Source organism: Pteronotus mesoamericanus, unplaced genomic scaffold (assembly GCF_021234165.1).
Source record: "Pteronotus mesoamericanus isolate MK-2021 breed Mesoamerican mustached bat unplaced genomic scaffold, CSHL_Meso_final contig_25, whole genome shotgun sequence".
Classification (NCBI taxonomy): Eukaryota; Metazoa; Chordata; class Mammalia; order Chiroptera; family Mormoopidae; genus Pteronotus; species Pteronotus mesoamericanus.
This window is the reverse complement of record NW_026555105.1, coordinates 7,467,953-7,493,835: the sequence shown is the minus strand read 5'-3', so window position 1 is coordinate 7,493,835 and position 25,883 is coordinate 7,467,953. Positions and strand designations below refer to the sequence as shown.

Here is a 25,883-nt window from a genome sequence, read left to right as displayed (position 1 = left end):
TCCTCCCACATATAAGACAAAATAAAAATTAAGGGGAAACAAAGAACAGAAATGTGTCGTAGGAACGTTGACATTTAATTTTGCCACAATAGAAAATCTGCAAAACCTGCGCTACCTTTTTTGACCAATAGTTTATGAGAAAAACCAGAATCTGGAAAATAATTGATCTCTGCCCTCCCAAAATCTTTGCACAACAGATGTTGTATATAGAATAAATCCACTCATTCTACTTATAAAGGGACGGGTTCCTGTAAAAAGTATACATTTACCGAGTCCCTTTCTAAATACCTGTGCACATTATCTCATTTCATCCTCACAAGAAACCAAGAGGTGGGTTATTACCCTCATTTTGTAAATGAGGGGACTGAGGTTTAAATAAGTAAGGACTATGTGGAGCCAAGGTCTCACATGCCTTTGTCTCCAGAGTCCAAGTTTTTAACAAGTATGTTCTATCATCTCTCAGGTTCCCAATGCCTAGAAATCCCTTGAATCCATAGCTATCATTCCCATACTGTGCTCACCGGTTCCTTTTATTTGGATCTTTCCTACTACTGATTATATGACTGGCCTCATATTTCACTTCAGTAGTGGGTTCCAAAGCTCATAATAGAGGATGGTGCATCTTTAAAATTTTATTAAGTTTTATAAAAATTCTATAACTTTGAAGCTCTAATGTGAATCCTGGAATTTTTAGTTTTCAGATCTACTTAATAACAAATGATACTCATATTATATACAGAGAGATATTGAGATCCAAGGTTGTGGGTGACACATTGAAGAAAGAAAAGCAAGCTTTTCTTTTATTTTTTTAGATGCAGGACATTTTTTGACAACAAATTTACACCTTTTGGCACCTCTATTTTAATGTTCTGGAGGACCTGTGTGACAATTTTCACACAAAAAGTATTTAAAGAAAACTGTGTGTTGGGGGAAAAGGGAGGAGAGACATTAAGAGAGTAAGGAATCCCAACAATTACTTTTTGGGAAAAATTTCTTTTTTTTTTGATGTGAGAGAAACAGTGATCAGTTGCCTCTCGCATACATCGACTGGGGACTGAACCCACAACCTAGGTTATGTGCTCTGACCAGGGATCAAATCCACGACCCTTCAGTTTACGGGACGATGCTCCCACCAAATGACCTACAGGCCAGGGCGGGAAAAATTTCATTTGACCAATCTTTGGCTTTCCTTGTCCTTCCCATTTGAGGCATAGGTTATGATTCTCCCTGGATTCTGAGCAGTAGGATCAATTACCAACACTCAGAAGTACACACTCACGGGAGGGGCCCAGCAAACAAGGAAGCTCAAATCTTGCGCTGTATGACGTGAACGTAACCCTGGGTCAGAGAGAACGATACATTACCTTGCTGGTGCTGCCTGCATGGAATGCCTGTGCCTACGCTGGCCTGCCCTGGAGGTAAGTCGCCGAGCGAGTACAGATGTCCCTGCTGCGAATGTGCCAGAGACGCAGCCCAGCAGCAGAGCAGCGCTGGTCTCTGGAGCTGACTCTCGACAAAGGCTCTGCCCACCTCTGGGACCTATCCTCTTCCCCTCTCTGTCTGCTGACCAGGCAGAACCTCGACTCCTGCCCCTGCTGACACCTCTCCTCTGCGTGAACGTGCCCTGGGGACAACCGCTCACACCACGCTTTAATGGCTGTCTTCGTAACTTTTCCTGATAGCGTCCCACCTCCATGATCAGAACCGTCTTGGCTCTTCCCCAGCTGATACGTAACCCTCCATCCATGACCACTAGAAATTGGAGCCTGTCTCTCCCAGCACGCTGCAACTCCTTGAGAGTACAGACTGTCTCACCCCTTTCTTCATCTACAGTGCCCGATAAGGAGTAGACTCAGCTAGGGATGAACAAATTACAGCTTAGTGCGAAGCAGGCTGCGGCCACTTGGTGAGGGTGCCTTGTTTTCCCCAGTTAGAAGTGTACTGATTTTTCTATGACCACAGAAGGCAGATTCTATAAGCCAGGAAAGGACAGAGTGAAACCGATACACGACCCACTCTGCTGGTGTAAGTGTAAACTGGTATTACCCTTTGGGAAAGCTATTGCAAACTCAACAAAAAGCCATACCCGCTGATCTAACAATTTCAAATAAATTACCACAAATATGAGGACATTCTGTGCACAATTCTTTATTAAATTATTTCTAAAAGCAAAAACTTGGGAGACAACTCAAAAGCGGCAAAGTAACAGACAAGCTAACTGATACCTACGCTTGATAGCATCTTATACAGCTTCAAAAGGAAAAGCTATAAAACCTTATAAACACAACAAGTGTAAAACACCTAGCATAGACTATCACGCTCCTAACCCCGCATAAAAACCTTCCTTCTAAGGAAGAACGGTGGAAGGGAATTCCTGGACTGAGGAGGCCCATGCCATCGGCTTGAGTCCTGACCCTGGCTGGCTTTGTGGGCTTCTCCGCGCCTCGGTCACCCTGTCTTGTTACTGAACTCGATGTGGTTTTCTCAGTCTTTTCAGCCAGGCTCTGGCCCCCGTTGCCAACACACTGGAAGGACACGAGAAGAGCCACGGAAGCGTAGCGTGAGCAGGTGCCCCCGCGGTCATACAGAGGCCTGCAAGTCTCCTCTCATCAACAAACATATCCCAGGGTGAGAATTAAAAAGTAAAAATTTAAAGAAAGGGGGGCCTAGGAGAAAAAGTGATGTTAATGTCATACCGTGAAAAACTAAGCAACCATTATTTCATTTTGAAAAATCATGTTGTATGATGTATATAGTATATCACATTTGTGTTAAAGACCAGAAAATGTATGCATAAAACAATTTTAGAAATTGTACATCTAGATGTTCACAGTGCCATCTCTGCTTAGAATTATGGGTCATCAGCCCTTTCTTTGTTACTATGTAGCATTTCCATGACTGTCTGTAAACTCTTGTAACATAAAGAGATTATCTGTTCCAACAGTGAAAATTCTTGCAGTAACCAAATCTGTCTGAATGGATCCCAAATATCAAAGTTTCCAGAGATACCGAGGATGCCCTTTCCACACAGCACCTATTTAGGATCTATGGACACACTCTAGGAATGCTGCCGTAAGATATATCTTTTTCTTCCTTTTTTTTTTTTTTAACAATAATCATATAATTTTAAATGGGAGGGGCTGTAACCAAGCTTTCTCCTTATGAGGGCTCCCCCTTTTTACTGCCCCAGACCACTGAAGCCACAGGTGTCACTCATGCTAAAAGCCCATGACACCAAATCCAGATTTAATACCTGATCTAACTGAGGTTTCAGACTCTCCCAGGAACATAACCTTAATCAACCCGTCTGGAATCTTCTGATCAACACCAGTGAGGTAATCTGTCACTTGGGACCTCTCCATCCCCACAGAAAGAAGAGGCAATCTGCAGGATGAAAACACTGCCACCGGCCCCCGAAAGATGCCTCATTTTCTTCCACACTCTTCTTCCTATGAAAACCTTCCATTCTGTACACACCCTTGGAGCGCCCTTTTAGTTGCTAGATGAGATGCTGCCTGATTCATGACTTGCTTCATAAAGCCAACTAGCTCTTCAAATTTACTCTGCTGAGTTTGTTTTTTAACAAGCACAAACAGTTTCTCCAATCCCAAACTGTTATTCCACCTTTGCCTAACCCCAAATGAGTGACAGTTATCCTAGAGGCTCTGGTGCCTCCCATCACAGCTTCGCCAAGCGGGCTTCCTCTGCCTTGCTGACAACCCCGAAGCAGTCTTCCGGGGACAGTTCTTTGGTCTCCTTCCTGATCCCTTTTGGAAAGGAGATTATTCTCCACGTCATGAGGATAATATATGATAATCACATTACCATTAGCCTGGAAGATTATAACAGACTAACAGGGTTATCTGCTCGCTGCGAATTTAAGCGTTCGCAGAAGGCATCTTTCTAGCCAATATTAATACCCAAATTGTCAAAACACATGAAGTCAGAGCCATGATACCCATTGAAAGGCAAACATTACCAGAGAAAGCAACTGAAAATGTCTCAACTCTAGGGCAGCAGTTTTCCCCTTCCTCAGCTCTCGGCACATGTAAGCCAATTACTAAAATTCTGCACACCGCAAAATGTATTTTTTGTTAATCTGACAAAAAGAAAAAGGTGTAACTTTGATTCATTCATACCAGACAGCTATTATTGTGTTGGCTGTTGTCCCTTTTTAATCGGACTACCTGAGGGGAAGCGGTCAGCGCCCCTGACTGAGTAGTCAGGTAGTGCGTGTCAAAAATTATTGGGGCTCATCCGTTGCAAATCGCTGCTGTAAGGAACAGACGCTTAGCAAAACAAGGTCTCCCCTGTGGACGTGAAATTCTTCCTCCAGTTCAGATGGCCTGTCTTTTGTAAACAACCAATTACCGTCCTAGAAAGGAATCCTCTGAGCCATGAAGGACCCTGGGCTCATTTTCCGTAGTCTGTTAGGTTGCTTTGTCTTTCCCTGGGTCCAGAATGATTAGATGTTAACTTTCTTCTTTAGCTAAGTGATGTTCCCCTGATAAAACAATGCAAGACCCACCAAGTCTACAGAAACAGAAGCTCCAACCTAGTCCACAAGGGAGTGTTAAAAAGCACAATGCATGGTCAAAACTTCTTTCTGTTTACAAAAAAATAGGGGATTAAGGAACACATCAGACTAACTCCCGGCAATTCTAGAATGTAGACAGTCTATAAAACAAGTGCCTGGATTCTTCATAAAGTTACTATTGTATAGTGGCGGAATGGAGCTGGGAAGGTAGCTATAGACTTGAGACCAAAAAGACATACCAGATATAATGTGATTTGGGGGGACAGCAGCTATCTACAAATAACATTTTGAATACCACTGCTGAAATTTGGACATGGACTAGATATTAGAAGATATGAGGAAAGTCCTGCTAATTTTCTTAGTGGTTATAATAGTACTGTGGTTATATAGGAGAATGTCCTCACTTTAAAAAAACAAAAAAATGCACGCTGATGGATTTAGAGGTTATCGCCCTACAACTTAATGTCACATGGTTAAGTGGGGAGGGGGAGAGAGCCAGAGTTAAAATAAGAAAAGCAAAATGATAATAATCATTGACTCTAGATGAAGGGTATTGTGTTTACTGTGCTCTTCTTTCAACTGGTCTTTAGGTTTAATTTCTTTTTTTCATAATAAAAAGTTGGAGGAGACATTTGATTTTGGATGTATCTAAACTGCCAATTAAAATAAATTAAAGTGTACTAATGCCATTCTAATACTAAGAGTCCTGTAAATGTGTCAACAATTATATAACATAGGGAGCAAATAGCATAGAAATGTTCACGTCAGCGGTGAAAGCATTCAGTAACTATTCTAATGCCCCCCACCCCCACCAATTCTTTATTTTGTTTTTGGAGCCAAGAATTGCATTTACTCTTTAGCTATAATTTCATAGAAGAGCTGAAGAGAAATTATAAATAAATCTTCCTGTTACTTCCTTACTTCATCTTTGAATGGCTTGCCACTGCTTTCAAGGTCAAGTTCAAATTCCTCATGGTTAACATAACTTGGAAGAATCCATAAAACCTGGCTCTGTCCCTGATCTTGCCACTCCCCAATTCCAGCCACCATGGACATCAGCAATTCTCTGAAACTAGCCAAGATCTCAAACAATGTGCTCCTATTATCCAAACATTAAAGACACAAAACTTGAGATGAAGACAAGGAAAAAAATCCCAGGAAAAATTGGCTATCATAACAAAAGCATGAGCTCAGGAAGAAAAGGGAGAGGAGTGGAGAAGACTCTGGCGCAGACCACACCCAGCTGCGCATCCTTCTCCCTCTCCATGTAGCGTCCCTAAGGCTGGCTTGTTTGTGGACCTCTTCAATTGCACATGTAATGCGGACAAGAAGGGGCGACATCCTAAACCCGACAGGCTCAGGGGTGACCTGCCCGGCAGGCCTTACAGACTCGGAGGCCTAAAGGTACTGACCTAGGATGGTCTGAAATCAGAACTTCTTAACTGAAAGTGAGTCACAGCAGGTAGCCCTGTCCTGGGCCGCAGCTTCCTGGACAAGGTCAGTCTTTACCGTAACTGAGCCTGTCTATTGCATCCACGATAACATATCCACTTTACTTCCGATCCAGGCTCAGAGGTTTCCCCGCTTTGCTTTCTCCCACCTCCCTAGCAGATCAGCAATGGATTTCATGAAACCCCCTTACATCTCCTGTTTTGATTATGATGTATAAAATAAGTGGGATAAGTGACATTTTATGGAGCATTTTCTCAATTGGCGAGATTTTGCTTCCTGGCAACTGTCGTCAGTTTGGCTCAAATAAACTCGTAACGATTCTCTCCAGGTTTGGATGGTTCTTACAGTAGATTCACCAGAAGAAAAATGACTAATTCCTGAGACTGGCCTTACTCTAAGACTAAAATCAATTCCTAGGTTTGTACCCCCCACAAACAAACAACCAAACAAACAAAAAACTGCAGAGGTTAAGAATTAAAACTCGGCTGGCAACCATGTAGCACTGAAATGCCACAAAAATTAAATTAGGGTGCTTTGTAATAGATTTAGCACTTTGCTTTTAAATATTAACAAGACTGCCAGAGGGAGTAAGTTTATCAAGGGATACGAATCCTAGCAGAACTCACTCAGAGGCCAATTAGCATTTCCCGCCACACCCAACAACTGGAGTCTCTAGGGTTCAAGGTTGCTTAAGACCCTGTGGGACTGTCACCAGAGGCCTCTGCCCGATTACCTATTTACAGCCAGTGCAGTCGAGGCTCGGTGTGCAGGGAGGCAAAATCTGCACTGTTACAACCACCTGCCTGGATCTTGTTTTGCTCCTTCTGCTGTCTGAAGATCCCAAACCTCGCGTGGCTATTTAATTTTTAGTCTCTCTTCTCACCTTGGTTTTCCCTTCTCACAGTTATTTTTAAAATCAGCAAATGTCTGCCGTTTGTAAACTGTCGGTGGCCATCTGTGCTCTTCATAATTAGATTACTGTTAAAAAGGAGGAAAATTTTCAGCTCTAGACTTTACTTCAACAACCTGGCAAATCATTAAATAGGTGAGAGTATGACTTCATCTCTGGAGCAGGGTCGCTGTGCTAATGAGGCCACCCTGCATCAAAGCCAACTCTTGAGCTGGCACAACTGCGGACCCTGAATCTTCAGGTTAGAGTCTTATTACTGCCCCTCCCCCCAGCACAGCCCCGTTCCCCAAAACAAAGCTTGCTGGGTCTCTGCTCATAGAATGACTCAGCTCACCGTTGGGGTCAGTGACACATTTTGAAGGGATTAAAAAAAATCATCAGGTAAAAAGTGAATTTTAAAAAATACTGTTCTAGAAAAGCTGTGAACTACATAAGAATAAAATAAAAACGCACCTAAAGAAAAAAAAAATCAGGTAGCACCAGTGATAACTTTCCACCTAAACGACCCTTCTAAAGGGAGCGAGATTTTTCTTGAAGTGTCTTTTGCTAATCTGTGGTTAGAGCACAACACACTTAAGAAAATGATGCTCACAGCAAGACAACAATATTAAGTCATTTTATGCGATTGTGTCTGCATTTGTGCTAAATAATTTATGCTGGGAGTGGTAATAAAAGCAGAAATGAAGTTAAGCTATTGATTGAAGACTGTACTAACCTTGTCCCCCCAAAAAGGGAGGATGAATGAGTAAGTATCTTCAAGGCAGCACAGAAGAACCTGTCAACTGATCTCTTCCCTGTAAAAAGTCCACTGCCCCATGGGCAACACTCTTTGCACCTGGCAGTCACGCGGTGCCTGTGACACGTGTGAAGGCCTCAGGGTCCCGCGGCTGGAGCAGGCACACACAAGACCACTAGGAAGCCTGCTGAAGGGAGGCGAGGCCCCACCAGACAGAGGCAGTGAACGCCTGTGCTGGTTAGGGTTAGGGCCTGGGCAGGGAAAAAGTACGCAGCAGTAGCTTTCACTCTTGAAAAGCACAGATTAAACAACATTCATACTCTGTGTTTAGGATGACTCATACCTGCTGCTTTCTCATGAGTAATGAAGGGGAGTCACCTTGAGAAGCAGAGAATTCCTTCTCAAGTATTATCTACAATAAAAGCAGAATCATTCCAAAATTATGGGGTTGGGGCATTCCCATACCACCCTATGAGGTATGTGCGCCTATCTTTCAAAAGGTGTTACAGTGTTGCTGACTTCTTTGTTCCCTGCAGTCTTTTTACAGCCTTTGCAGAAAGAAACTTGAGAGTACGAGAGAGCACTGCAGTGTTCTGATGTCATCTGGGGAGTAAGGGCTAGAAAAAGAACCAACTACAAGGCTTCAAAGGTTGGTTAAGTCACAACCATACTACCTACCGTGCAAAGCTGAGCCAAACACAGCTGTACAAGTTCATCTTGAGTACCAGACGTCTTCAAGCAATCTCCCTCCCCAAAGTCTGTCCGGCCCTAAGAAAACACTACAGATACTCAGTCTGGTCAAATGCTCCTAATCTCCTTCCATCCCTTGATCTCCCCCTCCCCCGCACCACACGCCTACTCCAGTTTCTCCAAAGCAGCATTTCCAGAGCAGCACGATGCCTTAACCCCCTGGCTGCTCCCACACTGGCCAAAGTGTGCTCTTGCAGTGGTACCAGGTACTTGTTACTTCATTTCGGAACTCAGGACAAGCACTGGGCAAGCAATGAGTGAGGCAGAGTTTTCTCTTGCAGGGCGGTGTCATGACTCACATTAAGTTCTAGCTTGTGCACCCAGTCCCGAGTGCTGAAACACCTTTTTCTCATCAAAATGTGACAAGTACAGGGTTTAGACGAGCTCTGATGCCGACTAGTACCGAAGTATGACTGCATTTCCACATTTTTATCCCCTTTCACATTATTTAGACTGAACACAACGATCTCTGATCATCAAAGCAGAGTGCAAGCACTTGAGGGTGATCACGGTAAAGTAAGGCTTCTTTGCCCTGATGGGTGTGGCTCAGCCGGTTGGAGCTTCGTCCGGGAACCGAAAAGCTGTGGGTCCGATTCCCGATCCAGGCATGGATGGGTGAGAATAAAAAAATTAAAAAAAAAAAAAAGGTTAAGGTGTCTTTGATTCTACGTGATCTATTTCTGATTTCTGAAATGGAACTGTCTGCCTAGAAAGTGTAAGCTGCATTTTTATTGTGCAGCTGAATGAATGAAACAAAAATGTAAACAGAATGTAATACACAATGAGATACGAATTTGGCTAATAGGATGGGTAAAATATCTTCTAAGTTTCATGTCGGCATGTGCTCTGAAAGACATTTTCTACCTTAAGACACAGAGTAAACAAATGTTCCTTCCTCAGCGCACACAAGTATGGCAAGGTAGAGAATGAGATGGCATTGGAAGGGAGCCTGTATCTCACCTGTCCTGATATGGCAATCAGATACAGCCTCGGGGACCTGGGCTAAATTAGAAGTTGAAGGTCAGCTTGGTTATTAATTTCCCAGAGATAGCACAACAGAATCAAGATAGAAAAGCAGAACCAATCCTGGAACTCAAACAGGACCGAATGCATGTCACAGAATCATTATTCATAGTCCAAGAGAGATGGGTAATAATTTGGCTAGACAAGAGTTTAGGCCCTTTCCAGAGCTGACTCACCTACTGTTCAAACAATGCAGATGCCTTCCTATTAGAGCCACAAGCTAGGCACCAGCCGTGAGTCCTTTGGGGGACACATCACTGGTGTGGGCTCTGCCTCTGAAGGACAAGACTTAAAAATTGGCTGGCCATGAGGTCTTGAAAAAGGCCTACCAGTGCATGCTTGATAAGATACACAATCACGGAGCCCTGGAAGCCATTCAGGAGTTCCGGAGCGCTGTCATAGTGAGGACAAAGGGAGGCTGGACACATAACGAGGGCATGATCTTCTCAAACTTCCTCCTTGCTCAAGCCTTATTCAAGAAAAAAGATTAAGAGTAAGGGGTTTCATTTAATTTCGATGAAGTAAGTTTTATTTCAACTTCATAGAAAAAGGAGCCAAGAGACAATCACTGCCTTGATCTGGCTTAAAAGCTCCCACAGTTTGCTGCCAAGACCTTGGAGATCCTTGGCCTCCACATGCACTTCAATACATTGTTGTTGCTGCTGCTGCTGCTGATGACATGCAAAGTGAAAAGTTCTCAGAGGTCCTAGAGCCCAAAGCTAAGTCCCCTCCAAACTCCCTGATATTTTAATTTAATCCTTTGCCCTGTAATTACATTAAAAAAGAAAAATTTAAAAATCTAGGGCCAAGACCCAAAGCTAACCACAACTCAAAAGGAAAGAACAATGGATACTTTGATCTTTCTTTTCAACTTTGATTACAGCTGATGGTTTTCAGCACTGCTTGGATGACTCAATGAATTATGGGCAATGACCTGAAAGGTCTCCTGCAAAGGACTAAGCCAGGGCTGTGTCTTGGAAATAACCTCTTGCCTCTAATTTTCTTCTCAAAAATTTTTTAACAAAGGCTTTTTTGGGGTTTTTTGTTTTTGCAATTGCCAGCCCTGAGGTTAGGCTAAAAATTCATTTTCATTTTATCCTTTATCATTCTCTGCCACCACAGTCCAGAACACTGCTGAGACTTGCCTATGAGGCTGAAAGTTGGTTAAACAAACAACACCTTGTTCACATGTCAACTGAGCTTTCAGTGGACTTAACTCCTGAACCCCACAGGGGAGCCAGGCTTTCCTTCAATGCACTCTACTCACTGGCGTAAATCCTGCAAACGGCGGTGGCGATGGTTGCGCAATGTTGCGAATGTACTTAATGCCACGAGATTGTACATTTAAAATGGTCACAATGGTAAATGTCACGTTATATGCATTTTACTACAATAAAAAAGCTGTTTATAAAAATCAGAATTGTCACAGTAAGATTAAAAGTGGTAAAGAATAAACGTAACCGAAAGGGCATGAAGGTTCTGAACTGAAAATACATTTAAGAGTTAAAATAACGAACACTCCCAAAGTGTCAAAACGGTCCAGAGAAAGCTACGGTCACCCTCATTCTTCTCACTCATGACTTTAAATGCCATAGGTATGCTGAAGACTCCCAGATCTCTAAGTCCAGGCTTGGCTTCTTCCCTGAACAGCTGGTCTGCATACCAGCTGCATCCTCAACATCTAACAGTCCTCCCTCACTCACCTGTCCCAACACTAGCCTTCCAGCCCACAAGCCTGCTGCGTCTGTAGTCTTCCTGTCCTGGTTAATGGTAACTCTACCCTTTCACCCTCAGCCCTTGACAATCTTCTAAACCTGGCGGCCAGCAGCATCCTTTTAAAATAGAAGTCAAATGATCTCACTCCTCTCTATTCAAAAACCTCATCTCACTCAGAGTAAAAGTCAAACTCTGGACAGTGGCCGACAAGGCTCCAAACCAGGAGCCAGCAAACGTTGGGGGCCCAACCCTGCCCGCTGCCTATCTCTGTAAACAAAGCGTCACTGGAGCACTGCCCCCGCTATTCAGCTATGCCCAGTACTGTCTGCGGCTGCTTCGGCGCCACGGACTAGAAAGCGGAGCTGAGTGCTTGCTACAGACTGCAAAGCCCAAAACATTGACATGTGGCCACTGGAGTCTGCCCACCCCTGCTCTATATGATCTGCACCTCATCCTCGCTTCTCTCTTTTTTTTTTTTTTTGCGGGGGGAGGGTTTGTCAAATGATCTTTCATTGAAGTATTTTGCTTTGTAGTTCTTCACTAGTGGAGCGGTCCACTGCACCGCTGCTGATGTCATCTATGATGTCATGAGGGGGCGGCCGTCAACACTGCAGCCCGCAGGCTGGGCCATCCTCAGGATCTCTCTAATGGTTCCAGAGAGTTCTCTCGCTAAAGATCGGTGCCACATCTGTTGGGCAGTGTTGACAACCTCCTTGTTGCTTCTTTCTGCCTTGTCGCGGTTCTTTGAGGGCTTCTGATGACCAGGGCAGAGGCGGACGGCACCATCTCAAGCCAGGCCTGTCCATTCTAAACGGTCCATGTCACTGTAATCCTCCCTCCTCTTTTTACTCTGAGCCTCGCTGGCTCTGCTCCAGCTCCAAGAGCCTCCTGGCAGTTCTGAGATACACCGGGCAAGCTCCCACCTCAAGGTCACTGCCAGTGCTGGGCTGCAACCTCCCCCGCCCCCCCATGCCACCCTCCCACTGCAAGGCTCGCTTGTGCAAGTCCTGAAAGTCTTTATTTAGTTGTCTCTTCGGGGAGACCTTCCCTGACCACACCAGACTTAAAACAGCAACCCCTGCTCACCAAAAAACCACGTATCCACACTTTTCCCCCCTTCTCTGCTTATCTTTCTCCATTAGCACTAATCGCCAAAGATGATATGTAATTTTCTTTTTGTCTGACTTGACCCCTACACACTAGAATATTATTAATTCCATAAGGGCAGAGATCTTTGTATGTTTTAGCTGTGAATCCAGCACCTAGAACGGTGCCTAGAGTACAGTAGCAACCCAATAAATATTCATTAAAGATCAGTTTCCCAATTAAAATATCCAGCCCTTATCTGGAGCATGAGCATCGCAGAGGGATCTCTCCCCCTCACTGGTGCTGAGCTGCTGCTGTAACAACCTTCTCTGACTCGGCACCTAAAGGGCATGATGGGAAGGGAGGCCCATCAACAGGTCGTGCATTATTAATGAGAGCCTTGGCATCAAAGCAGAACGATTTGGAAAACAGCAAAATGTCCACAGAGTAAGAGAAAGAGTAACAAACAGCTTAAATAATTTTGGCAGCGTCATATCATTCAGAAATGCCCCTTCTAAGTTATTGTCCTTCTAAGTGGTCTTTTTTAATCTTTTCACCCTTAGTTTTAGCCTTAATTCTGATCTTTTTATGGCCTTTGTTCCTGAAAACTCAGAGTGGATTTCTGTTTTGGTTTGCTGCAGTCCACTGAAAGGCTGTACACGTGTCAGATCACAGTGAGAGCGGACTGCCCTGGTGCACCTCTGCGAAGCCCAAGGGAGCGCACTCACGAGCCGGAACAGTTTGCCTCTCCTAGAGTCAAGCGTCTGTCTTCTCGCCCTGACTGGCGTGGCTCAGAGAGTTGGGCGACGTCCTGCAAACTGAAAGGTTGCCGGTTCAATTTCTGTTCAGGACACATGCCTGGGTTTCTCTCACATGTTGGTGTTTCTCTCTCTTTCTCCCTCCTTTCCCCTCTCCCCAAAAACGAATTTAAAAATTAAAAAAAAAAAAGAGTCTGTCTTTTCAACCCTAGAACAACTGAGCATTTGGCCTAAACTCCCAAAGCACAGCAGGAAAGCTAATAGTGAAAAACTCCATTACTCTTATACCTATTTTGGGGGCCCCTGAATCTGCGATCTAGCAATCAGGAGAGAATGAAAGACAATGACTTGGATAACCTGGAATTCAGTTCTACATCTCTGGAAATACATATCAAGTTAGGAAAGCTAATCTCTTCTCTTAGAGCTGTGGTTCTCAACCAGGGGTCATTTTGCTCCCTAGAGGACATTTGGCAATATCTGGAGACATTTCTGGTTGTCACAAGCTGGGGAAGAGGACTGATACGGATCTAGCGGATAAAAGGCCAGGGATGCTGCTCAACATTCCACAATGCACAGGACGGCCACGGACAACCACCCAGTCCAAAATGTCACGAGTGCTGGGATTGAGAAGCTCTGCCTTAGACAAACCGTTTAACTTCCTTATACTAATACTTTTAAATTGACCACTGATATTGTTAAACAATAAGCATAGTAGTAACGTGTAAATACATAAGCTTGTATTGGCTGGTTCACTTCTAGATTAATCAACAGATATGTGTTTTCAATTCCCTTTACACTGGACATGTCTTCCTTAATCTATGGAGTGCAGACTAGCATCTTTTCTACAATATAAGGAATAAAACAAACGAGCATGATTTACATAGAGCAACTTCTGCTTCTGACTATGACTGAGTACCTTGCTGTAGACAAGGGATCCCTCAGAGAATAGCCAGAAAAGCCAGATAAAATACAAAAGAAAAAAAGAAAAAAAAAAGTCTGAAGACTTGGGAGAGCTGCTGAGGCAATCAGGACGTGAGGGAACAAAATCCTAGAGCAGGATGAACGCCTTGGGAGTGAGCCAACATACTGCAGTTGGTTTGTCCCTCAAGGCGCTCGCCAATTCCAGGTACAAAAACCAAGGCTGAGGAAGCAGGCAAACACTTCGGGCACAGGACTAGAGCCACTGCTAAGAAGCAGAGACACCAGCAGAACTTTGTCAGCATTTCAGGTCTGAAGAAACAAAAAAAGCAACTTAAGGGGCCAGAATCCTGGTGAAAAGATTTGAGAGCGTTTTCCCCTTAATAGGTCAGGAGGCCAAGAGGCCAAATAGGAAGCCTCCGAAGAGCACAGCAGGGTTTCCGTCCACCCCAAGTGCTGAGAAGACAAAGGTTCCAGTTCAGGACATGCCTGGGACAAGGGTCTTGCCGACACCTCAGGCTCTCGGCTGGAACCCCTGCAGGGCTGCCCCAGACCGCAGGCTGACGGGCAGTCCGTGAGTCCTCGCCACGAGCACACCCAAGCTTTGCTCACGTCAATCCCTGGTGAGGCCAGTGGGCTCAGTCCCCATCCTATCTGCCTCACAAATGGAGTGAGCCTTCTCTAGAGGAGGATAAAATAATCTAAGGCCACTGCAGTTTCTTACATACAACGTCCAGTTTCAGTCAGTGTTGCCAGGCATGCCCGGACAGAACCACATGACTGGGTATCAAAAGAAGAACCGGACATCAGGAGAAGACCAACAGGGAGTGACAGATACTGGAGTCACCACTCGTAAGCGTTAACAGTAACTACATTCAAGAAAGTAAAATGAAAAGTAAAGAAAAAAGATGGGGAGGAAATGGAAGACTTCACCATAAAATTGAAATCTATTAAAAGGAGTATCAAATAAAAACTCTAGAACTGAGAAATAGTTATCAAAATGTATTTAATAGATGGAGTCAATATTGGATTAGACACAGCAAAGAAGGCGAGTGAGTGAACTAGAAGACAACAGAAAATATCCAGGCTGAAGGATGGAGAATCAGGTGGGGAAGAGAGACGCGCAGGTCTGTACTGAGTGCTGGCCTCAGAACGTGTCTTGGGGAAACAGCGTTTACGTATCCATGGATCTTCTATGAAGAAATGAACACCAGCGCTACTTCTTTGATAGTATTACAAGGTTTATGCCACTTGGTCATTTCCAGGACAGTAGGATAATCAGAAAAATAATCTTTTGACTCAATGAGAATGACACTGAGAGATCCTTAGCATAGTAAAGATGAAGAATCCAAGGGCTCTTAGCTCTGCCCCGAGCAACTTCAAAGTTAAAATGATCAAGGCAGAGTCAGGATTAAAATGGCCCCTTTTCTGCCTGATAATTGTAACTAGAACCTTAATGGTGCTAATTTATAACACTCTTTTTACCAACGTTTATTATAAAAAATTTCAAACATACAACAAAGTTGAAAGAATTTTAATAAACACCCATATATACTCACCATCTTAATTCTCCTCTTAAGATTCTTACCACAAATATAGCCATCTATCCATTCATCGATTCATCTTATTCATGCATTTCCAAGTAAATTGCAGAGATCAGTATACTGCCCTCTCAATATGTCATCATACACATCATTAACAAAAAATCAGTATTTGCACTTTTTGGTGTAAAATTTCATAAAATAGGTGTCTATTTGCTGAGTTTTGACGAATGCACGCACACATCTGTGTAACCCAAATCCCTATCAAGACAGGAAACATTCCCATCGCCCCTGAAAGTTTCCTCAAGCCCCTTCCCAGTCAATCCCCACGCGCATTTCCACCTCCCAGAACACCTTTTATGTTTAAACCGCTGTTTCTCAGAACTGCATTTTGAACAATCTTCAAGTCTCTGGTGTAAGGAGTCAATCTTAGCCCTCACCGGGGGGCTCCACTGGTTGGAGTGTTGCCCCGTGCACCAAAGGGTTGCAGGTTCCGTCCCCATCAGGGCACCGATCTAGGTTGTGGGTTCTATCCCTGGTCAGGGCGCCTATGGAAGGCAACAGATCCGGAGTTCTCTCTTACGTCTATGTTTCTCTCTCTCTTGCCCTTCTTCTCTCTCTAAAATCAATAAACATATCCTCAGGTACAAAAAAGGAGTCAATCTTAGAAAAATAATGAAGAATCCTCACTACTGGATTTCTATTTTACCTATAATTGGTATTCCTTGAATATTGGGCTTTCCCTTTCTGCATATGACCAAACCAAATCTTTTTCTTTCTTGGCAAGAATGAACTGCTTTCTCTGCTGTGAACTAGTTACCTGGCTTTATATGGCAACCAGTTAATTTAACATAAATTAGCAGATTTTGTTCTCCGCTGATCCTAGAATATTTCTTAGCAGATAAGTGATCAAAACAGTGCTTATTGAACCAGCTAAAACTTCCTTGAGGATCAGGTAACTTATTTTTATTTCTGAGACTACCTATTGATGGGAGAATATCAGTCATTCTGATAAAAATGAAGGTGTAGCACAGTCAGCCTGCTAAGAATGTCACAATGATATAAAACACACACGGAAGAATGTTCTTCTGTGCTGGCCGGTGTGGCTCGGTTGGTTGGACATTGTCCCGTGAAGAGAAGGGTCGCCAGCTCGATCCGGGCAGGGCCCCTGCCTGGGTTGCACGTACCTGGGCTGCAGAGACACATGCGAGGGGTGGCCCATCGATGGTTCTCTCTCACATGTTTCTCTCCCTCCCCTTCTCCCTCAAAATAAATTTTAAAAATCTTTTTTTAAAAATTTAACAAAGAAGTTCTTCTATGGCATATGGTAAAGTCCACATTTTCTTACAGGATTGAAAACCTGACAAGTCATTTTGCCTCTAGAATATACTTTCAACATTTTAGTTTAGTATCTAAAACTGTATTTATAATGTGAGCTCAATTATGTTTTTGAAAAATTACACATACCAAGAAAGAAAGGGCAGCAAAATGTTAATAGTGAGTTAATTGTTTTGGGGTTATGAGATTTTAGGCTGCCTTTATTTTCTTTACGGTTTGCTGTATTTTCCAAATTTCATACATTGAATATACTATTTACACTGTGATCCAAAGTAAATAAAAACTACTGTAGAAAAAAAAAAAACCCTAACTGTACCAGCCCTGTAATGATCCCCATCACATTCTGATTAAGGAGCTACAGTGCCCTTTGTACCTGTTTTAACCTTGCTGCTCACCCCAAAGATACACATGACCTGGTTTTTCCAGCAACAAAACACCTTGCCCCATGCTTGTAAGGGGAGCAGACAGTACGTAATTCAACTGTTTTAAACATATGCCCCGTACAATCTTGCTTTCTCACTATCTTTGGCATATTCCCATCTGCCAAGTTTTTTTTTTAACTTATTCACTGTAGTCTGCATTATAAAAACAATAAGTATGTTGAGTGTGCTTTTTCTATTTATACACAAGCCTCTCTCTATCTCACCCCCAATCAAAAAAAAAAAAAAAAAGAAATCCTGGCATCATCATATTGTCATCATCATCATCATCACTGTACCATTACCCAATGCCAATTTTATAAAAACCCTTGGTTGAACCAGTAGACTGGGAATCAGTTCTGGCCTTGATATTGCCTGGGAGAATCAGTAATTCCTTTCCGACCACTAAAATCCCATTTCCCCACCTGTAAAATACAGAAGTTGTTCCCGTCACCTTCAACATCCTCTCCCATTCCCTTGTATTCTTCGTATCCTATTATATTCTATACATGTGAACTAGTCCTGAAAACACACCTAAGATTACAGTCTCCCAAAAAGCACAACATTAATCATAGGAGAAGCTAACATTTATTAGACATGCTCCTGATTGCCAGGGACCTTGGTCAGCCCTCTACTACGAGAGAGGAATTACTATCATCCCCGAAGGAGCTGAAGGAGGCGCAGAATGGTGCAGTAACGCCCAGTGCCTTGGCCAGCAACTTGCAGAGCTGGGACAAGAGCTCAGGAGGTGGGGCTCCAGAGCTCCCCGAGGCTCCTCTCCCCCAGGTGCAGGCAGATTCCCTTTGGCCTAAACAGAGCACAACAAAGTACCTCGTAACTTAAGTGTTTCCAAAGGTCTGCAAGCCAGGTGATTGACTGATATAGAAAGCAGGGTAGCTTTCTACACCTCTGACTTCTAGGAGTCTGAGAATGGAGTCTATGCTTATTATTCCCACAGTTATAAATACATCATCAAGAAACAAGCTTACTTTCCTCACCACTTTGAAAAGCCTGGCTGCCAGTCTGCGTGTTTATGTTCAGCTATGATTAGCGCAGCTCCTTGGGTAGGGAGAAGTGCAAATAAGGTTTTGGTGCCAGTCTGACTCCAGGGCAGGCCTGCAGCTTTGCATAAGGAACAACTCTGCGTGAGGAGTAGCCTGGGGGGAGTTCCCCCGCACAGCAGCCTCCCCAGTGCCTGACACCAGTCCCGGGAGCGCTGACTGGAAGGGGCACAAAGGTGCAAAACAATCTCTGCCCCTAGAAAATACCTCAGAACCAAGTGATGGGCACCCATTCTCAACATAACTAGTGGTCACATCATTCCATTCACAAAAAGATAACAGAACGGGGATGGGCTGATAAAGTGAGTCAGCTCAGCGGAAGTCTAAGCAGCTCTTCCTTAAAAAGGGTGACAGCCCTGACCTCTGTGGCTCAGCTGGCTGGGCATGGGCCCACAGCACGAGAGGCTGCCAGTTCGATTCCTGGTCCAGACACATGCATGGGTTGCGGGCTCAGTCCCCAGCCAGGGTGTGTATAAGAGGCAACCAATCAATGTTTCTCTCCCTCTCTCCCTCCCTCCCTTCCGCTCTTTGTATGAATGTATGAATGAATGAATGAATGAATAGCATTATGCAGCTTAAGTATACTTTAAGACTTTTAATTTTCACATTAGTTTCCAAAGAGAAGTTAGAAAAGGTTTGGTCCTCATATTTCGTAAGTTTCACATTAGCTTCCAAAGAGAGAAGTTAGAATTAAGTTTTAATCCTCATCCTTCAAAGTGTCCTTTCTGTATAAAGACAGAAATTGTGCCTGGACCAGTAAAAGACACAGGCTTTCCTGGGCTTCACACTCATTACCCCTTTGAGTCCAACCCATTAATACAGTCATTTAAGTGTTGGTGTTTCCAGACAGCCAACTGCATCTATTTTTCTTCCTCTAACTACCACTTTCAAGAGTTCCGACTTACTCTTCTTAAATCAAAAGGAATCAAAAACAGGGAGTGAAAAACTTGATCTGATCAAATGTATCCCGACCCTACAGGAGCAGCATGGACTTATTCAAGAGCATAGCTCGGGGGTGGGTGGGGGGCGGGGAACAGCCCTGGATTCAAATTACAGCCCTTACAAGTTCTGAGACCTTGAACAAATTATTTCCTTCTCCAAGCCTGGTTTCCTCATCTGTAAAACGCTACATCTCAGGGCTAAGGTGTTAATAGGATAATACACACAAAACACCTAGAGAAAGGGCTCCGCAAAAGGAAGCAGCACCAGCTGCCACTGCCAGGCCGGGAGACAGGAAGACGGATTCCTGAGCTAGAAGAAGGGGAGAGACAGAAGTGGAAACTACTGCCTGGGATAGTCCCTTCTGGGAAATAGGCTTTCTCAAACACCACAGTCCCTGTCCAAGCCACGGGGAAGACTGAGGAGGGGGAAAGGACTCACCATAATGAGGTGGGCAAAATGTTTCACTATGCCCCCTCTGGTTAGCTAAAAATGTGCGGTCTCTAGGAAGAAATCAAGAATATCCTGTGCATCAAGAGACACAGAAATAGTCTAAAAAGAATTTCAGAAAGGTATGGTGACTATAGTTTCAGAATGCAAAACGAGGTGACATGGTCAGGAAAAATAACTACCCCTCCCCCCAAGATAATTTATTTACCAGAAAGTTTTATAAAACTCCTTACCCTTCTCCTTTTCTCCCAAAAGTAATTCAGTCCTAAAGCCATTAGGTAGGGCCAAGCGAGGTGGGCGTCTGTGTCCCGGGCAGCCAGGGGAGACCCCATGGGCCGCAGTGGGGTGTCTGAGCACAGCAGGGTGAGGAGGGTCGCACTGCATGAGGTGTCGGAGCAAGGAAGAGTGAGGGAGGTGTCCAGTGGGGAAGAGGGCAGTGCCAGGGTGGGGTACCAGGGGACAGGTAGGGTGCAGAGGGGCGTCCACGCAGGGAGGACGGAGCAGCCTGGTGCAGGCAGCAGAGCCCACGAGGGCTAAGGAGGGCATCCATGCGGGGAGATGGCCCGGTGCAGGTGCAGGAGCTCAGGAAGGGCGAGGAGAAAGGGCAGCCCCGCAAAGAGAGCTGAGCCATGTCTGGGGTGAGAAGGATGTTCAGAAAGAGACTGGCAACAGAGCAGCACAGTTACGTGCGAGGGATTGATCAGGTATGTAAACATATTAAGGAAAATGGGAGTTAGGATTCTCACTGTCAGAGAGCTACAAATATGGAAAGGCAGAGAACGAGAACGAACCCTGAGGTGTTGGATTTCAATTGTGGGTATTGGTGTGAACTCACAATTTCCACGTATATACATGTAGAACTAAGTATAGATGGCACTGTGTGTATGTGTGTGCATACATATAATCCATAGCTAGTCTATGCACTGAGAAGGCCCAGAAGCCACAACTCTCCAATAGCAACCAGTGCATCCAGCACTTGGATCTTGGTTTCTAAATAACCATTCTCCACTAAAAAGAATCAGTTCTTTAGAGAAATAGAAGATTCTAGGTCTGGGATAAGGAAGGCACAAAATACACCTAGGGAGGTGTTCAAGAGTGATGGGTATGTGCAAAGAGGACAGATGTCAGGGCAGAGGGGTTCCCGTTGGCCTAATCAGGGCAACTGAGCATGACCGTGATAATAACATTAAAGTCACAAGCCCATGGTGATAAAGATAAGTAAACTTTAAACATTAAAAAGCATGGGTCCATACTGACAGTTACTTCACAGTGGGAAAACAGGACAGATACCTCCTCAGTCGAGTGATCAAAGTGAATATCATCAGCTATGGGACAAATCACAATCCCATGTTACTTGATAGGACACACTGGAAGGACATACATACATACTTCTGTGGTTTTGCTGCCAAAGATGCATAAGTTGAATCTAACCATGAGGCAACATGAGACAAACCCGAAGCGAGAGACAAGCTACCAAAGAACTGGCCTGTCATTCTGTGAAGGTCATGAACACCAAGGAGAGACTGAAGAACTTTTCTGGGTTTTCCTGAAGGAGACTAAAGAAGCATGACAACTAAACACAATGGGTGATTCTGAGCTGGATCCTTTTGAGATAATGTTAATGTCTTAACTTTAATGGTTGGATTGTCCTTCGTTGGAATGTCCTCGTTCATTTTTAAACACACTGTAATATTTGGGGGTGTCAGGACATCATATCACCCAATGGCTCAAGAAAAAGTTGCTGTACTACATTTGCAACTCCACTGTAAGTGTGAGATTTCAAAACTTTTTTAAAATCATTTTTAAAAGTTGACATACTTATACAAATTACATCATATTTTGTCTTATGAGGCAGTTCTGCTACGAAGCTCATTTTAAAAATGCACATCTGTTCCAACACAACTGATATGTCTGGGAACGCTACGAGCATAACTGGAATTTCACATATGCTTTGCACGATTTCGCTCACGAGGCACACGCAGAAAGCGACACCTGGCCGAACAGACACACACGTACGTACTCGCTTCTGTACACACCTCGAACACCCACCAGCGACCTCCGTTCACCAAGCAGGTATCTCATACTCATCTCTCTTACATCTCTCACTTGTTACAACTCTCGGTGCGACTTCAGTTACCTTCTTCCCACCACTTCATGACAACTCACACGTTACCGTCCTTCTGATGTTGACTTCCACAGCAACCTTCTGTTTTCTTCAAAGTGCCCTGTTTGTGGTTTTTCTTAGCATGTGTGGAACTGTGCTGTTTTCATCAGGTTCCTTTTTAAAAATGTGTTCGTCAATGAAGTTTGAGTGTTGTGTGCCTAACCCCATCTTTTCCTGTAAGCTCTATGGTTTGATTTTTTTTAATTCTTTTTTTTTATCCTCACCCTAAGACATTTTTTCATTGTTTTTAGAAAGAGAGGAAGGGCGTGACAGAAACATCGATGCAAGAGACTGGTTGCCTCCCATACGAGCCAGAACCCAGGATCGTTCGCGCCCAAACTTGGGACCGAACCCGCGGTAGGTGTGTGCCCTCCTGGGCGTCAGACCAACAGCCTTTTGGTTACCAGATGATGCTTCCACCAGCGCCAGGGCAGCGCTGTGGTTCTTAATCAACAATTTTGTACAGCATGGTGACTTTTAGAACACTTAAGTCATGTTATAGCAGGGCCGTTTAATATAATCATGTTTCCAAAAAAAAGAATAAATTGCAGGACTCAACAGTATCCCGATTCTGTACATACAGGTATTTTAAACCCTGGCCGGTGTGGCTCAGTGGATTGAGTGCTGGCCTGCGAACCAAAAGGTCGCCGGTTCTGTTCCCGGTCAGGGCACACGCCTGGGTTGCAGGCCAGGTCTCCTGGTTGAGGGTATGCAAGAGGCAACCAATGGACGTTTCTCTCACATTCTGATGTTTCTCTTCCTCTCTTTCTCCTTCCCTTCCCCTCTCTCTAAAAATAATTTTTTAAAAAAAGATACTTTCTTATTTAAATAAATAAATAAAGAGGGTAGAAAAAAGAAAATATCACATTTAGTTTCACCCTAATCATTTCTAACTGCAAAGCAAAGGAATATAGTGAGTTGTCATTATGTCTAATGTTCCAGGTGAGATCTTTCAAAGGGCTAGGAAATCCCAGGTTAGCCTAAAGAACGCCACATAAGTTAGCTTCAATTATATATTTAATTCCTTGAACTGCAGATTTAGAGGACAATATGTGTCACCCAGCTACATTTGAAAAAACAAAGAAATGTTGGGAGTGACATGCATGTTTAGTGCCAGGGCGCTCCACACTTTGGTTTCTACTCCGCTGATCTGATGTATCTTTGAATAGCTCTCTCATTCAAAGTTTAATTATTCTTGACGAACTAGAGAAAAAATACCAACCTGAAGAAAAATAATCACTAAGTACAACTAGGTTTCTGAGAAAGCCTTTATTTCAGCTTTGTAGAATCCAATCAAAAGAGGAGAGATTAAATATTACATGTTCATATTAAATTAGCCACACTGTTAAAACGTTTAAAGAAATGTGCAATTCTTCTATTTAACTTTATAGATAATGTTTAAGGATGAGATTAAATCAACTTGGCACCAAAGGGGCTAGAATTTCCCATCAGGTTTCCCATATATTGATTTGTAAACACAGCAAGTATGTTTTCTTCTCAAGAATTTCTTGCCAGAAATAATCTTGTATCAAGGCACTGTGTGGGGCGATAGTGGGCAAACACAGAACTAACCAGGAAAAGAGGTTATAGCAAAAAGTTATGAGGTTATTCTAACACAAACAAAGCATTTAATAAATTGCTACTATTCTTCTACAATCCGTTCTCTTGGCCTAGCAATTCCTCAGGTACAAATTTTTCAAATATCTATCTGTGTATAAAGATGAGACAGTAAAAAAATGAAAACACATGATGCAAAGATGATTCTGAATAAATTATTTAACTTCCTTTTACCATTCTTAAAGTTGATTTAATAGTTTTAAAATATTGTTCAACTGAATGAGGGTGGTAACATTTGTTAGATCCCAATTAAACATGACTCTAGGATGTTTCTGATGACCCAAGCTTACATAAATAATCTATGTTTGTTCAAATATCACAATGAAAACTGTCAGCTTTTCACACATACGTACAACCTGAAACCAGAGCTTCTATCTAGGCAGACTATTTTGCTATTTCAATAACAGAACTATTAAATTAAAATAGAACTAACAATATTCGAATTAAGTTGCTAGTGGTGTTTAATTTGTGGCTACTGGGGAATGTTACTAAACATACGCCACAAAATGGGTGCCAAAACAAGTCTTAAAAGAGGTATTTTTCTCATTCTTTCCATTGCAAGCCGTGTACTTGGTTTTGGTCAAAGCTGATGTAAATAGCTACAGAAATCAGCAATATATTCTCAGAAAAAAAAGCCAAGGGACACAAAAGAACACAGGTGGTACACACGCCAGCGGTAATCGTCTGCTCCCAGGGTGCCTCAGAGCCTGCAGCATCCTTACCCGGAGCACCTGCTCCTCCAGCTCAGCGCAGCCTCGCAGGTACTACCACAGCGTGGGAAGGCTTATCCTTTGCAAACATGCTGACCCTTGTTCTTCCAGGTCTAATTTCTAGGGTTTAAATGAAGGACAGGTTAATGGAAAACATTAAATCCTTCAGAAACTCTGCTGTAATTAACTGGTTCAACCCTGCCCTATTATGCACCATTTCATCAGAGTTGCTAATGCTAGCAGGCTCCCTCCTTCCCTTTCTCTATTCCAACTAAACACTGTGATTAAGGTTGCAATTGTCTGACCAACATTCTCTCCTTTAAAGCTCACAGTAATCCTGTGCTGGTAGACTATTTGTCTTCTCTTTATACATACTAAGAACACTCACTTCAAGAGATCTGAACAAAAATGAAATCCAATCATTCAAAAGCTTTAAAAATCCAACAAATTAGCCAAAGCCTGTTCTGGTTTGCTTTGTGTTTTATTGCTGGGTTTTTTTTTGGGGGGGGGGGTTGGGAGGGGAGGTCATTTGGGCCCTTTCACCTTTATATTTTTCATAAATATAAAGGTCACATCAAGCCCTGGCTGGTGTGGCTCAGTGGACTGAGCGCCGGCCTGCGAATCGGAAAGTCGCCAGTTGATTCCTGAGCAGGGCACACGCCTGGGCTGCGGGCCAGGTCCGCAGCCGGGGGTGTTCGAGAAGCAATCCATTGATGTGTCTCTCGCACATCGGTGTTTCTCCCCCCCTTTCTCCTTCCCTTTCCCTCTCTCTAAAAATAAATAAATAAAATCTTAACCAAAAAAGGTCACATCAAAATATTACCTTTGTTCATGGAGGTCCATTATTCTATTCACTCTATTTTTACACATGTTTCAAATTCTTTAGAACAAAATAAAATTATTAAAGAAAAAAACATTTTCTTAAAACAGCAAGCTAACCAAAAAAGCAGCTCTTACCCCTAGTGCCAAATGAAATTCAAATAAATCCAGATCTTTCAACTCACACAAATCTTAAGACTTCTGGATACTTAAAACCAGAATGAAAGAGCCAGGAATGCCAAGCCAGCAATGAAACAAAATCAAACCAACACCAAAACCAAAACATTTGACTTCCTCCCACTCTCACATTCTCTCTCTCTCTCTCTCTCTCTCTCACACACACACACACACACACACACACGCGCGCGCGCACAGCACAATGAAGGATTGCACTGGTCCCTTCCAGATGGGTGTCCAACCTGTGGCCTGCATGTGGCCCAGGATGACTATGAATGGGTCCGAACACAAAAACGTAACTTTTCTTAAAAGCTTTTCTTTGCTCATCAATTTTCATTAGGGTTTGTGTATTTAATGTGTAGCCCAAAACAACTCTTCCTCTTCCAGTGTGGTCCAGAGGTGCCTAAAGCTCGGACACCCCTTTTGCTTAGCAACTGATGAATGCCAGCCTGACACTAGTCAGGCTCAAGCTTTTACTGAAAGACCATCTTAGCAAGAGAGGCAAGGTGGTTTCCACCATCCATCCAATAGCACGGAGCACTAGAGACGAGCTATTTGTGAATAATGGACTTATTTTCTATACCATCCATATGGATTTCCAATTTCAGAAAGTGTTTCTTCCTCATCTATCCTTGAAAGAAGTATAATATTAAACAATTTCTCATTTTCGAGGCAAACACTATTTCTCAAATTAAAGACAGGCAAGCATATTCAAGACATAAAGGTATAAGTATCATCATACTTTTAAAAACACCAAAGCTA

The 25,883-nt window shown here is 43.4% G+C and overlaps 1 protein-coding gene across 2 annotated transcripts in view; it reads right to left on the bottom strand.

The window, feature by feature from the left end:
- Positions 1 to 25,883, bottom strand: part of B4GALT5 (beta-1,4-galactosyltransferase 5) — a 62,066-nt gene that overhangs the window by 24,798 nt on the left and 11,385 nt on the right. Inside the window, exon 1 of one of the 2 annotated variants that reach the window (XM_054573615.1) lies at positions 8,314 to 8,380. The exons of the other annotated variant lie outside the window; for it this stretch is intronic. The gene's annotated coding sequence lies outside the window, so the exon portion shown is untranslated. Of the gene's footprint in view, positions 1 to 8,313; positions 8,381 to 25,883 lie in introns of those variants that run through there. 2 annotated transcript variants of the gene reach the window in all.